Consider the following 16,472-nt stretch of genomic DNA (forward strand, 5'->3'; position numbering starts at 1 on the left):
TAAACAACAATGCAATAAGTAGCATATTTATTGATTCGTAAAGTAAAATGTTAACTTATTTACATCATTTATACACTCCAGCTGCTGCAAGGACATTAGAAATAAGCTTTAATAAAAAATAAATTCTACGACTGAGAATGTCTAATAAGAAAATTGTTGGATAAACCTTTTAGAAAGTCAAGAGACTGGATATTTTTTTATTAAGGCTACTTTCTAAAATTCAATAAATAGGCTAATTGTGACGAAATGTGTTTTGTCCATGTGATACTTAATGGCCCTCAAAATTCTAAAAAATATTATGCTAATATTGCTCTATTTTAAAAGTTCTACAAAACAAGCTGGAGAAGAGGATAAATGTGACTCACAATAAAAGTTATCATGGAGGTCTAGTGCAAAAGTTTGGTTTAGAAAAACAGCATCTTTTATGAAAGATATGTACCTTTTAATAATTCGATAATTTTAACCTTTAACCCCTTACAAAAAATGAAATCCTTGCAGACTCACCATAGAAATACTTTAGCAAAGTGAAGTTTAGTTTACTTTTTATTTTTTTTATTTTTGTCGGTGTTTGGCTACAGACTTGGCGAATAGACTGAGTTTTTCTCTGTTTTCCTCATAAATCGAATTCACGGTTCCAGCATTGTTCACCGTGCATAATTACACTTAATCTGCATAGTCATTTTCCTGGAAATTATGAAGTGAGGATGATTTTTCATAGAGTGAATTTGTTTGGGGTTAAATTAAGCTGGTCCTCTGGCCTGATACATTTCAATCAATGTTAGGTAACAGAAACAGCTCGTCCAAAGCAAGAAACCACAGAGGCAGGGTGTTTTTTAATTAACTGTCAGTGGAGCTTTAAAAGAGAAGATAAAGTTATGCTTTTTATTATCATTTATTTATTCATTTACTTTGCAGTGGATTTGATTAAAATTGGTACTTTACACTGCTAGCTGAACAAACCCTTTGTTTACAAATCAGAGGGGTTGTAAACATCTAGGGCACAATGATATGAGATGAAAACAATAGATAGTCAGATGGTGTGAGGATCTTCTTAGTGACAGACAGAAATGGATCTAAAAATAACTTGTCTATTTAAATTTTAAGCACACACGTATGGCCTTGACATTTGAATTGTATTCTAATATCATATATAGGCCATGCAAGGACAATTTAGTCGGTCCTTTCCATATTTAGCTATAGATTGGCCAACCACTGCAGTCACATTTGCTTTTACAGCCACAAGAGAGGCGGGCAGTTGAAGTATTTTCACTGTCACCAAAAGTGCTGGCATGACTTTTTTTTTTTCAGGTGGATGTGAGACTTCACTGAAGTCTGCGAGTGCTGCATCAGGCTGATTTGAAAGGAGCCATCCCTATGAACATGACACACACAATGTCAAATAGAACGGGCTCAGCGGAATTGTTATGCACTCTGAGTAGGCAGCTGTGGGTATGAAATTGGTTGGACCGAACCCTATACTCCCTGGCTGACCATCTGTGTCCTTGACTGATCATTCTGATCTAAACTAAATTGTAATGCAAATATCAATATATAATATTGGCAGTAATGTATGGAATCAGTTGGGCCAGTCTGTTGAACTTGTATGAGAGATAAATCCAATGCTGTGTGTCAGCACAGTTCCAGCAGGAGTTAAATTGGAATGGGGAGGTCTTTGAAAGCTTTGAAAGCCCACATATGAGGCAATACAGGCACGTGCTCTTGTTCAAAACTGATAGTTCTACTTTAATACTGGAATTAATAATGTAAGTGCTAAAGTTCAGGCAGATAAAATAAAGATATCCCCCTATTCATTGCTAATAAAGTGGCTTCAAACTATCTTCTCCCCGTGTGACATCTGTCTGATATCTTGGGGATACCTTTGTTCAAACTCACACACGGTATTTTGGTTTAGTTTGTTCTCTGTGAGAAATCCTTTCATGTATTTTCTTTTCTCCAAGGTTATACTTTATATGCTTGTGTTTTAAAGGTGAGCTTTCAGATTTGTTGAAAAAAAGACAAGGTAGAAGGATATGTTTACGTGAACCAGTAACCAATATATTGTTTTGCATTAACCTGAGACATATCACAATGACAGACAGCAGCACGTCCCACTTGACACTTTTTACTCCAGCTAAAACACAAAGAACAACTTTTAAATCAGCTGCATTGTATTCATAAAGATTCAATTTATATCAACTATATTGATGTTAGCATCCATAGCTTATTTTTACAGTAATATTTTTACTGTTTGTAACTGTTATTGTTGCTTTGGTCTGTCTCTGTCTTTGATGGTACAGACCAGAATTTCTGTAAGTATGTGACAGACTTGAATATTGAATCTATTTAATTATATCCACAATTTTGATTAACTATTCAATAAAAAGACAGTGGAGCTGTTTCCATGATCTTGCACACTGTGTTTTTACCACGTCACTGATTTTGTTTCAACACCTCCCAATTTTCAAATATTAGCAACTACTCAGGACTGAGAAAAATCGCTCACACCAGGTTTCTGTTCATAAGGAGGATTTTTTTTATGATAGAAAATACCACAGAGGCTTTGAAATGAGTTTTAGTCTCAAATTACTCAGCCCATGTAATATTTCATTTTGAATTACTAAGGCCTTGCTTTGCATAATGAATTACAATAGACTGGCACTAATGGCTATATTGGTGGTTGCAGGGGTTCAAGGGTGCTTGCTGTTTCCAGGGAAAATGGGGAATAGCTTAGTTCATTATAATGTGATTCCTGTGAAGATAGCATTGGTTAGGAAGAGGTTTTATATTCTTTTTTTCTTCTATTTTGCTTCAGCCTTTTTCCAAATCATCACATGCGTTAACAATAGTGTTGTGGCTGCAGGAAACATACATGCATTAAAGAGCCTTGACATCAGAACCTCTGAATTATAAATCAAATGAAGGCAGGAGTGTATTTTAGTTGCTGGTTGTGTGAACAGATTTGTACTTTGGATGGCACTTGGTCGTGTTAAATTTAGGAACCAGATGCACTTTTAAACTGTGTCTTGAAAGACATACTTGAGAGGTATTGTTTCATGATCTTTCTTTGGGCAATAAAACTACTCAAAACACAAGCTGCATCCCAAAAGTTGAGCTTTGCCGAAACAAAGAGAAAAGGAAAGTTTGACTGTGTCACATTTCTGAAAAGAGTTGATGGTGCTTAAGGGTTCTCAGCTTTACAAACACATCTCATCCCTCTGTCTATATGACTAGTCAAGCGTTTTCTCTGCCTCTGTCTGTCTCACAGTCTCACTGAGTCAAAATGTCATCCCACATGAAAATATTGTATTTGCTGAATGAAGCAGTTGCTGCCCGCTGCCATTCTGCATTTCATTTTCACATCCAAATTTGCTGCATATGTTTGTCTATTCAAATCTCTTCAGTACTCAGGACTGAATACAATTCACATAGGCTAAACATTCCCCCTCTTTACACTTTTTCAATAATAGCCAGTCAACAGTAATATCAGACAAATCGTTTTCTCACACCTGCTTTGTAAATTCTGAAAAGATGGTTGCCAAAAAGGATGCTTTCATACCTTACTGTATTCAAAAGTCACAAACTCTCACACTCACATGTTTGTATATCTGTCTTTGTGAGGACACTTGTTGACTTTGTGCATTCCCTCACGTGTTAATCATGACAACTACATGCCTACCCAACCCTTTCCCCAACCCAAACTTAATTGTAACCTGAACCCTAAAACCAAGCCTTAAAGAATCAAGGCTATCAATACTATCCCATTCTTAAGACAGTCAGTAGTAATGACACAATCATCTGGCAAACAACAATAAAAAGACTATAAACACAACATAAAAGTCGCACAGGCAAGAAATACAGCATGGAAATCACTTTGAGTTATGGCAGCTTGGACAAATGAGGTTTAAAGTCTATTTGTCCTACATGTTGGCAGTTTGTACCTGCAGTCAGACGGAAGAAACTTTAACTCTTTGACGCTCAAACAGCCCTTTGAACATTTGTCCCAATTTGGTGACCGACCCAAATGACAAACCTCTGTAACTCACACTGGTCTTCACAAGGACAACCTTACAAGTACACACACACACACACACACACACACACACACACACACACACACACACACACACACACACACACACACACACACACACACACACACACACACACACACACACACACACACACATAGACAATTATTACCCTGGTGGCCACTAGAGTGCTGTGCTGTATTACAGATGGAGCTCAAAAGCGACTTTACCATGACATTTTAAAGTTGCATTTATGCCACATGGGATTAACCACTGAGGCTAGTTTCCATTTAGTGTTTTCACAAGCAAAGACAAGCCAAAGGGAGAAAGTAACAACATGTTCAAGGAACGTGATAGACAGCCTGTGATTTACCTAGTTTTGTCTGAGGACCATCCAAGTATGTACTAACAATTTGTTTTTGTGATTTCTTTTAGAGTTTCTATGAGGATAGGGATTGTTCATTAAATATTTAGGATTACTTCACCAACCGTTGTTTCTGGATTAGAAAAATCACTTTCAAATCCAGAAGCCTCACTTTTTTGACAACAACAACAAAAAAATCTCTGCAAGCAATCCCATGCTTAAACTGCTTCCCACACACTTTTCATTTATTGTCAACATCTCAATAGTCAAGGGCAAACCAACAAGCAAGTGTTCAGCAACGCAAGACAAAAAAACAGAAGCACATGAACATGCCAAATTCATATATCAGATCATGAAAGAGGTATACATTTTTTTTTGTTTCGCACACCCCAGTCAATGGCACCATGTCTCTAGAGTTTATCTCTTAGCTTGAATGGGTTATGACTGACAGAAGACACAATTTTTTGGAAAGGAAAACCGAAATAAAAGACGCATTACAGACACCTCCCACTCCGTCTCATCTCGGCTCCACGCTGTGTTCCAGAAACACACACATTAAACTATGACTGGAAAATCTTTCAGTTTGCAAAGGTTTTTGGCTCAATGTTTGAATGCTGTTAAATTACTCCATACTCCTCAACTGGTATCACACAAAAACAGAGATGATACAAAAAAAGTTTTTTTTTTTAAATGCATATAGCTTGTATAGAGTTTCCAAGCACTGCATAACACCATTTATCATAATCTGTCTTTACAGTGTTGGTATTCATTTGTAGCACACAGGTTAGTGATTAGCATTATAAAAGTCAATTTTTTTTTTAGGCAAATGTAAGACAATTCATTTTCTTTACCTGTCTTTTGTAAAGACGAAGATTCTTTGCTCTATTTTTTTTGTGATTGGCAGCGGGCAGTAAAAGAGACAGAGGGCAGCAATCCTGCATTTATAAATGTTCAAACCAATAGTCTGTTAAAGCCTTCACCAAAGCTGATGCACAGGCAGCCATTAATGCTTTGGAAGAGACAAAAGTAGCATGAGGTAATCTTTTAATCCAGCTATGGTCCGATGTCAAATAACATAACTTTCAGTTGAAAGTTTCTCTACCAAACTCACAGGCAATATATCCAACCAAACACATTGGTGAGTTTGTGGGTATTATATATAGTATTTATTAGGGTCATAAGCTTGTTTTAATGATTTAATTCAATTCAATTCTATGTAATGGTGCCAAATCACAACAAAAGCCATCTAAGATAAAAAGGTATTTACAGCAAAACTTACTTATGGAGAGGAACCCCACAATTACCACGTGGACAAAAGGTGGAAGTAAAAACTCCCTTTTGACAGGAAGAAAACCTCTGACAGAACCAGGCTTGGAGGTGGGCTGCCATCTCGAGTGAAGGGAGAGCAGAGAGAGAAAAAAACAGCATGAGACAACAAACAAGAAATATTGTTGGTTGTAGGTTTTGTTATCCATATGTTTGTATAAAATGTCTGCATATAATATATAAAAAAGAAAATATACATAATTAATTTAATCATTGCCTCAGGAAAATGGGCTTAAAAACACAATTTGCCCTCTTAAAGCATCATAAAGCTGCTGCTAACATTTATTATTTAAAAAAAAAAACAGAGTGACATAGAGACTATTAATATTTCCATCATGTTGCAAGTGAGATCTCATCCTTTGGTTGAAAGTCACAAGGTGTTGTATAACTGGTAACTCTGACTCCTCAGTATTCAGATCAGCAGTGCAAAGTACACTTTGCTAGTCCTTGTTTGTAGATTACACTCATAAACATCCATGTTAGTCTCTCATTTTGCAAATTAACCTTTTTAAAACATATTTATAGAGTGGAGTACCCACCTTTTGACCAAGAATATTTGAATAATTAGCGGCAACGAAGACATTTTTAACAAATTGCTCTCATCTCGGGGGTACTTAACAAATTAAGTGATTCACATTTTCTTTGTTCTCACACATTAAGCCACAGTATTTGGTCCTCAATCTTGTATTTGTGATCATTAATTATTACTAATGACCTTAATTAGGTTTAAACTTGGGTTTATCTATATCAATGCACGTTTTCTTTGCCAGATGAAAGGCAGACTTAGCCAATTATGGAAATATTACATGGAATTAATGCCATCAAAATCTGGAGATATTGATGAGTTTTAGTGAGGATGCTCTAAATAGTTGAGCATATTTGGTTGATGAGTTCATTAATAGTAATCAGTTTCCACTGGCTCTTGGGACACACATCCAAATGAAACATGAGCATTGTGTTGTTTAAATTTTCACACAAATGTATCACCTGATTAATTCAAATAACTTTGTTAATTTATGCCACTGATTATCTGCCCGTTCTGTGATCCACCACCTCATTAGATCAGAAAGGCCCGAAGGCATTCGTAGCAGCCTCGCTGAGAAATTACATATTCCAAACAATTAATATTGGTATTCAGAAGCATGATGTGCAGCAATATAATTAAATGTACAATTATTTAATGTACACTGAAACTTCAGCTTACTTCTTGCATAGAAATGGTGTGGATGAGAAGAAAAATTTGAGGTGTAATTTTATGACGGCGATGCACTCCAGTCATGCAGCTATTCTGAAAGACAACAGAAAAGTTACAGAGGAGAAAGTACAAAAAAAAAAAAAGGACATCCCATGTATTTTCACAGATGGTAATGTGGAAGAGTTCTTTTTTCCTCGACGCCTCAGGAACTGGACTCAAATGGCATCCATTAGTTGTCTACACTGTCGCTGAGTAGTCCCACGGAAAAATCACCTCACACCTTCAAACTCCACTGATACCAGAAAACTCAAGGCGTCCTGGAAAAAACCCCGATAGGCAGGCACACAAAGGAGTACATCTTCCACTTCACATCTGCAGTTTGAAAAACAAACTCTGCTTGCAACAATGTGTACCAGATTCTTCACAAGTTCCCATCAAGGAAGACCTTAAGTCGTGATGTGAAAATATGCACTGTACATCCACTAGAACTTTAGGACATAATGGTTAAATATTTTACTTCAAACACTTATCTAAAGGATTGCTATCTCTAGAATGTCTCTATGGCATGTACGAAGCTTTAATTGTATTATGTTAAATTATTATTTCACTCATTAGGTGTTAGTTGATGTTTGAACACTTTTAGATACTATCAGTGTTATTTCTGCTTCTACTTTTTTCTCTATCAAGACACATAACTTGTCATAACTTAAAAAAAAATCCTGTGAACAACAACAGTTAATTCATGAGTAGATAAACAGGTAGATAGTGGAGTACAAACTACTATATTCTTCTCTAAAAGTTAAAGGATTGGTGGTTCAACATTCAGTATTTTGGTAAAAGTACTTAGTTACATTCCACTACTGTGACTGGTTGACGTTAAAACTACAATGAAGCCTTTGCGGTTGTAATGAAATTGTACCCTGTACACAAAACTTAATGTTTGAAACCAATGGCCACAGGATAGAAAACGTGTTGTAAAGTCATGGTGATTTTCTCACATTTGCTGGAGGTGGCTTGTACATTTCACGCTGTGCTGTACCTTTATTGGGTGTTTATTTTGTACCATGTTTGAAAGACGGAGCAGTGAATTGAACCTTCTTCACTGTGGTGTCATAATTCTAGCGTAGGCTCATGTTTGTTCTTTTTGTTTTGGTTGTTGTTGATCTGGTCATGACTGTTATGTACTAATTAGCCTTCATATGTAAGCAAATATCCACAGGCCAAATTATTTTCACTTGTTTCAGTGAATATTCTTAAAGAACCTGGGAAATTACAGCAGTTGCACTTTGATTTGTGTACTGTGAAACACCAGGCCAATCCAAAGTAGCACACTACGAAGCAGTGCGAAGGTGACTACATATTTAATGACTTGGTCTTTAATTGAACATGCTCAGCCATTCCCTGAAGAGGTTGGAAATGGGGAGCTTTAAAATGGTGGAGACAAGTGAAACTCTGACACTAGAAAGAATAATTTGCTGTGATTAATTCACTTAACACCCCACAAACAAACTGAAAGCAGAATTATGTGGGCTAATGATTTGCATTATACAGTACGAGATTGTGTTGCTTGTAAGTTCTTTCACATCCAAGTGAGGGGAGGGGTGGCATTTCATGTTGGATCAAAACTTACATGATATGCATATTTCAGAGAGCTGAGAGTTGTCACCCATGCATTACTGCTAAGAAGTGATTCACATCTGAATACCAGATGTGACAAAGTGATCCCATTTATGACTACACATACACATTTGCAGTCCGGAGGTTCAGCCAGAGTGAATTGAACCTCAAAATAAACAATGAATAAAACGACACCCGTGGCCTCCGTGAGAATGGGTGCTTTTCATTTTCCTGCCCATATCAGCCTCTGCACGGCACTCAATTTTTCAGTAGTCTATCAGTACTGCTGCCTGGGAGGAAACTTGTCACAGGGAGCTCTGTTGTCTGTCGCCTGTCCTTGTGTGCGATGGGAGAGCAACCGTGAAAGGTTTTGTCAGCAGACAAAGAAACCTTTTAATCACAGATGTGGTCTCGAAAGACAGCCGCAGCAGTCGGTTCATAACATCTGGGTCACTGGAGGTCCTCATCAAATATTCCTTAAGGTGGAAGACACTGTGAACAGATTTTGGGCTGAGCCAGGGAAATTAAATCTGTAATCTACAAGCAGTCCTGACAAGCATTCTTCATTTTCGCACAGACCTTCTTTTGAGAGCTGGTTTCCATTTCAGTTTTTCATACTGGGTGTTTTTGGTGTCGTTTTGTATGATTTATCACCAGAGTGATGACTGTTCACACACATTGAGAACGGTGTCAGGACTTGGCTGGAAAAAAGAAAAAGAAAAATGAACTGAAAGGGGCTTACTTCTTCAATATATGACTTTTATGCTAATTTGGAATGAAGATCCTCATTTTGAAATATCAGCCTTTACATTTTGCCCACCATCGCTGATTTCAGTGCGGCAGTATAAATCTCACATGTGGCTTGTATTCAGTTTGCTGTTTGATGAATACACAAGACCAGTGGGTATTGTTTTTCATGAGACATAATGGGAACAATATTTTACAGTGACGTGGCAATGTCTTTGTAGGCGGACCACCCTAAATTCATTCATCAATCTGGGTGCCTGTGTTTGATGACTGGGTGGCATTTGGTGAAGACTGAGTGCTCATATGGTGGCGGGTCCGTGATTCCGTCTTGGCATTATTTAGAACAGCAGGAGGCTTGCAGATACATTGCACACACCTGAGAAAAGGTCACAGAGAAAATGGAGAGCAGTGACAAATTGCCTCTCCATCACATTACTGGTCTTTGTTACCACGATACGTTACACGGTGTGCCACAGTGGAGGGCCGATGTGAGCTATGGGGTCTGACTCAGGACAAGAACTTTGGCTAAATTAATCTGGTCGATGTATTTCAAACTTGTAAACACATCATTTGTTTGAACTCCTCAGGGGTGTGAGGAATAATAGGAGGGTGATGACATTATTTTTAAACATATATTACATTTTTAATCATGTGGTTACCCAACATCAAGGCCTGATTACATTGATAATTGCAAGTTTGAAATGTTGACATTTATGAATGTAAGTGAATTCCAATGAGTTGAATTTATCCCAGAGGGTTGGTTTTAGATTTCCAGATAATTAATTGTGTCTGGAGTTGTTGTTGGTTTTTTTGCTTTGGAGTAATGCTTAAGTTCATAATGAAAAAAAAGTGTTATGAATAATTCACAAGATTTTGCAGTTGCAAAGATTATTTTATTTTTTTCATTCTTTCCTGTGGTTTGTGACTAACAGTCACACATTTGGCCTGTGAATGGAGACCACATATCTTCATTACACATTGGCTGAACCCAAAGTGTTCATGGAAGGCAGCAAATGATTTAAATGTCAACATTTTCGGAATAATTTATTTCAGAGAAACACTGAAATCAAAGACATTTCCGTTTATGCAAATACTTGGTTGCAGTGTATTGTTTTTCCTCAGACTGTGTGTTTGTATTGACAAAATATTTATATTCTGTTTATAAAAATTGAAATTCTACTGCTGTCTAGTCTGCACAGCTGAAGTCCTGATATCACCTCTGGACTTGTTTGTCTGAGTGATATTTTTCAGGTTTATTATCCCTACCATAAGACAAATAGGAATCCCCAACAAAAACCTCTATGATTTTAGGTTAAACCATTAAATAGTCAGCATACTATGCTGAATGAGGTTTTCGTCCTCAGTTCTCTATATCCAAGACCCTTACTGCTTTTCCCATCGTGGAAGACATATCCTTCTTTGTCAATTTGAGAATCTGAGGAGAGAGTGTGCTTTATGTTGTTGTTGTACAGCCCTTTCAACAAAAGAGATAAAACTGACATAGTTTGTTAAAAGGTCCAATAACTTCCAAGATTTTTTTTCCCAACACATTTTCATTGCCTATGGGTCTGATAAGTTAGTTAGAGGACCGATATTGAGTTAGACATAAAGTTTTCCTGATTTGAAAATAATCTTTTCAACCTGTTATCCCTGCCTGCTCGACTATCAAAGTATTCCATACATTCTTTTCTGAACAAGTCCTGGAAACCAGACGAACATATAGGTTGTTTGCTTCGACCCTCAAATATGTCCCAGAGAAGTGTTTCTGGTAAGGGTTAGGCAAAAAAAAACATGTGCTTAGGATCAAGGATCAAGTATGGGTTGAAATGATGACTTGAAACATGTGCATTAAAGTTACTTCTTTAAAGTTATGCAACCTTTGTTGTCATGGCAACAGTAAATGCTGTTTAAAAAAAAAAAAAAAGGTCCTGACTTGTGGTTGAAAATGGTAAGCGAACAACATCCATCTCCTGCCTCCAAGTCTGCTTTTGATCAAAAACAAGCAACCGCAATCTCACAATTTATAGACAATATCTGACCTGTGTCACTTCTCCAGACAAAATATGCTAATTGACTTTTCATTGTTTCTGTGGTACAGGCACGTAATTTGACACATTATGTGACACCACCACAAGAGTTAAGGATTCATGGTCATTACACGTAAGGTCAAAGGTCATTTGATAACAAGACCCTGAGACACCAGATAGTCGTAATATGACCCCTAGAGGTCGATTAACTTTAAAACGTAACCGTGGGTCCTTTTAAAGCTGAAGACCCAGGCAATGGGGTCAGTCTCCTTCTTTTTTACTCCAACATTAACAATTATTCAATATACTTTTTCATTTCAAATTGAATGCCCAATTTTTGCAACAAATGGTGATAAAATACACTTCTACTGTATGTTACTCTAGTGACTCCATGACACATTTCCATTCACAAACTTTTTGAATAAGCACTTGTTTAACTTCAAGGATTCTATGATTTTGTGTTACCGAGCCTAATTTTTTATATTTCATTTAGCGCTTCACTAAATTAACAACACGGCAGGAGGTGTTCGGAGTGGGAGTACACTGCCTATCATTACTTACAAAGGCATCAGAGCATTATGGAACACTTTGCATGCACATGTGTGTTGTGTCTGTGAAAGTGTGAAGGTGTAAAAGGGTTAGAAGGCAGTGGCTGATGAGGGTGAGGAGGCGTGAACGTCTGTAGGTCTCAGAGGTGTTTGCTTCAGTTTACAGTCTGTTTTGAAAGGACTCACAGCACAGGCTCAAATGTTCAAGGCTGTGTTTCTTCGAGTGTATCCTGTGTCCAGGGCTCGTCAGGCACACAGCAAAAATCTGCCAGTTTAATGTGCTCACTGAACAGGAACATTGTGTTTGACTGTGGCTGTTCTTATCTGCCCCTTGGTAGTATCCTTCTCACATTCTAATTTTCTTCCCACTGAAAGGCATTTTTGTTATTACATTATTCAAATGAAGACTGCCTTGCTATATGAAATACACCAAACGAGAATGGGTTAAGATTCCACTTCATGCTATAATAGTTGCTCACCATTTTCCAAAAAAGAAAATAATTTTAACTAACAACCCTCAAACCATGTTGGAGGGAAAATGCAATAAGACCTATTGTGTTGTTAGGAGTATTCTTCTTCACACAACAGGAACTGATTAATCCAACACAACATGAAGAACACTGACCTCGGTTTATCACTGCCATTTAAATGTTGCATGTACAAATTCTGTTGACACTAAAAGTGCATGTTGTGAAGTATTACTTTAAACCTGCAGTGTGAAACATTTGTCTTCCCCTCCCTCTAGTGAGATCACAAAAAACGTGTGACATCACTCCACCGCAGCATCCTCCATCGCTACTTTTGCAGCTGTTACGGTGGATAAATTGTGGCTAAATGGTGGATAAATAAAATAAGCGAAATAACTCGTTTCTCTATAAGAATTTGATCCATTCGGTCCGATAAAATATGAAAAATCTAAAACAGCCACATGATATGCTATTTTATTCCTGCCTAAACTAGCCTAGAGCTAAATCAGAAGCTGACTGGCTCAATGTGGATGTTTTGCCCATAGAGCATTGCCCATTTTGCATTCATCTGGCCAACGTGGGTATCACATGCCAGACAATCAGATATAAAAATGAATACAATTTGACATACAGAGAGATTTATTCGGCGGTGGAAGGTTAATTAACATTGCATGAACTCATTTGGAAAGGTCTTAAATGTTACAGACGTTCATTTATATGTAAAAGTCCACAATAGCTTTAAGGCACAGGGGATGTTAACCACTTGATTATTTGGAAGACCAGACAGCTTGATATTGATTCATTTAGGTACTGACTCATTACATTTGGTTCAACACAAACATGTGGGTTGCCTGATGCTCGCTGCTGAGCGGGGCCAGCTGAGTGAATTTCAATACCTTTGTAGAAAATGACATGAAAGACCATCACATCAAATGAGCTTTTTAAAATTGTCACCTGTTGCTGTTATTTGGATCTGTGAAGCTCAGCAGTGTACTGAGCCAAAAACATAAAACCTATACAACAAAGCTGACCTTTTGACAGGTTATTGCACCATCTGTGACATTCAAAAAGACAATGAATCATTAATTTAGCCCATTAGACAGCTGATTATGATAAAGTTTTGTAACTTTTTTAAGCCTCATAAAAAGTTACTTTTGACCAAGGCTTTCCAGTAGCATAATTTCCAAGGTGTCTGTACATTCAAAGCCCACATGTTGTGTTTATGCAGATGTGGTGAGACATTTTAGATGTAGTGTGATGGAAAATCTTACTGATAGCACTTTGTAGTTTGGCTTTCTTGAAGAAATTGTATTTTCTTGATTCCTGTTGTTCTGGGTTTTGTACCCTCATGGTTGAAATGCACTTATTGTAAGTCGCTTTGGATAAAAGCGTCAGCTAAATGAAATGTAATCTAATGAAAATAAGAGTAGGGTGGTGGATGATTGAGACTGGAGAGCAGAGTTTGTGTCCTGTTGCAGAATATTGTTGGCCCTTTCGAGTATGCGTGTACAGTATATCCGTGATTTAAAAACACGTATTCATTGACCAAACATGATCTGAACTTCGACTGCTATGTAACAAAATTTGGAGGAATTTTTAATAAAAAAAAAAGATGACATTGAATATAAATTGAGGTTCAGCATGACTCTCACCATCAATGTCCAATTTAGCAACAAGGTTGACAACCTCCATTGCAATAAAGCCCAGTGTTCAGCATTACTGTTACACTGCATTTTCAGGGAAAATTACTTATTAAAGTCTTCTCTGAATACCTCCCACAAAATGATTTTAAATTCCCCAAAGGCAAATGGCAACAATTTCTGTAACTCATTTTTACAACACTTCATCCCCAGGAAGCTGTAGGAAAATGTTAACTTTGCTCCCGCTGAAAGTGAGTTCAGGCGGCGAAGCTCTTCAGCAATTAATTAGAGATTTCTAATGATGGAAGCCATAGTTGAATGAATAATCATGCCTCAAACCACAGGAGTTAGCATAGCTTTAAGGGAGATCAACAAGCATGCTCATTGTAATTATTATTAGTTCTATTTCATGGCTTTATTTTTCTCTGCCAATGCATATTAACCTTTGCTATCTATACGCTGATAAAATCAGTTTGGACTGATTTCAAGGCTCAAGTCAACCATTAAATAAACAGATTACAGCTTGTTGTCATAAACAATACAAAGAAACTATCCTTTACTCCTATCGCCTCGCTTGCCTCTTGATAGTCACTCTAATTTTAAAATTAAAGTTGTTTCTTTGAAAATGATCTAAATCCCTCTGGTCAGATTTAATTTTTCCATCTGTAGGTTAATTTATTATCTCAGGAGGGCTTGAGTCAACAGTTACAGCATATCAGATCAATGCATGCCAATGTCACTCAAGTCAAACATGAAACAAAACAATGACTACATGGAACTACAGCTTCCTTGTTTTTATCCATTTCATTTTTCACATTATCAGCTCCTTGATGATTTCATAGCGTCAGCATCAGTGACTGTTTTCACATTAACATCACAGGAAGGATTACTGTTGTGGATTAGAAGGACTGAGTCATGTGTGGGTAGAACAGGTAAGCAGAAACAGAAGTGTTGCTATGGTGTTGGGTTTGAAAGTACTCTTTATGTTTCAAGATATCAGACTTGCGTAGGCAAAGTCTGCGGTTGTCATCCGCTCCAAGCTCAAGTCACATTTCTCTGTGCAGTATTTGATCTCAAATATAATGTCTCAAGAGAAATTGGAGCAGTGTTTGCAGTAATAACACGGAAAATGAGTGAAAATCAGTGAAGCTTTTGCACAGAAACTAAGATACAGTAACAGTAAAGTATCACATTAATTATTTCCCCTAGGTCTCAATTTGAAACTATTACTTATGTGATAAAAACCATGCAAACAAATAGAGCTCAAAGTGCTTTGTTGAAAAGAGAAACACAGAAAACACAAAAAGAAAACGGTTTAGGAAAAGTTATAATGCTTATTTTTTTTCTCTGGGACTTCACTACAGCAGCTTTACATGATTCACAGTAAAACAAAAATCCTAATTTATTTTATTTTGGCCCTTCATGCAGCCTCTCAGTTCCTCTTCTGTCTAAAACAAGTGTCTTAGATCCTGTCCTACTTCTGAAAAGCACACTGTCTTATGATTGGCTATCTTCCATGGATAATGCTAAACAGCAGCAACCAGTCCTGGTGGTCCTCGCCTCATCCTCTTCACAGTGTTGAAAAGATAACTCTAAACCTACTAAATAAGATAATGTCTAACTCTTAATTGGAAATGGCAACTTCTCAATTCCATCTGTACATGTTCATGCCTGAATCCTGGAATATGAGAAGAACACCACGAACCTCTACAGCAACAAGGATTACTGCAGGTTGTTTGGTAAATATTTTGCTCAGTACCTGATTTTTTTTTAGAGATGGGCTTTTCAAGCAAAAATACTATTCTAATAACTACTCGTCACTAATCAACTTTTGATCGACTATTCGCCTGACAGGAGGTTTTTAATATTTCATATTTTAATGACTATTCAAAAATTCCCAAATCAGGACCCATAACTACTTATTATGTGACATAATGAGGGATTTAGAATTTCAAATGCATTGCATTTAAAAGGATTGAGCGGGTGGATAGGTGCATCCCTGCACTTTGTAGGCGAGCTTTATATATGGAAAAGGTTAATAGGTCCTCTTTTAGCAAAGATAATGACACGTTAGCTTTAGAAGAAGCTTCCGACAGGAGGCAAGCGCCTGTTTGAGACATTTTCATTAACTCTTAAATGTTAATAGAATAACTGTCATGCATTGCATTCATTAAATTTGCAGTAGCCAATGGCCAAAACTCATTAAATGTGAGGTCAATTGTGTTACATAAACAGCTGAGAAGATGAAATCTTTATCTCATACTTTATCCCTTCCAGTAAGCTTTGCTTTTTATTTCAGTGAAAACTGACAAATTGATTCAAAGCCCTTCTCTAAAGCTGTAACCAAAGAAGTTTTTTCTAGAAAATATATACATATATATTTTAAGAGCTGTGAAATCAGAGTCCAAGTAGACGAAAATGACAACACAACAGATAAGCAATCTACTGAAAGACGATCTTTTGTGTAGTTTATATCTTCAGAAGGCATATCTTCACTAAAGAAACTATGTTAT

At 37.0% G+C, this 16,472-nt stretch overlaps 1 protein-coding gene across 2 annotated transcripts in view; it reads left to right on the forward strand.

The window, feature by feature from the left end:
- ttyh3a (tweety family member 3a) overlaps nt 1–16,472 on the forward strand; it is a 282,548-nt gene that overhangs the window by 52,664 nt on the left and 213,412 nt on the right. The window lies entirely within an intron of this gene.

This window comes from Brachyistius frenatus, unplaced genomic scaffold, assembly GCF_029030835.1.
Source record: "Brachyistius frenatus isolate BFR_SWC_R1_liver_20210118 unplaced genomic scaffold, ASM2903083v1 Contig_134, whole genome shotgun sequence".
Classification (NCBI taxonomy): domain Eukaryota; kingdom Metazoa; phylum Chordata; class Actinopteri; family Embiotocidae; genus Brachyistius; species Brachyistius frenatus.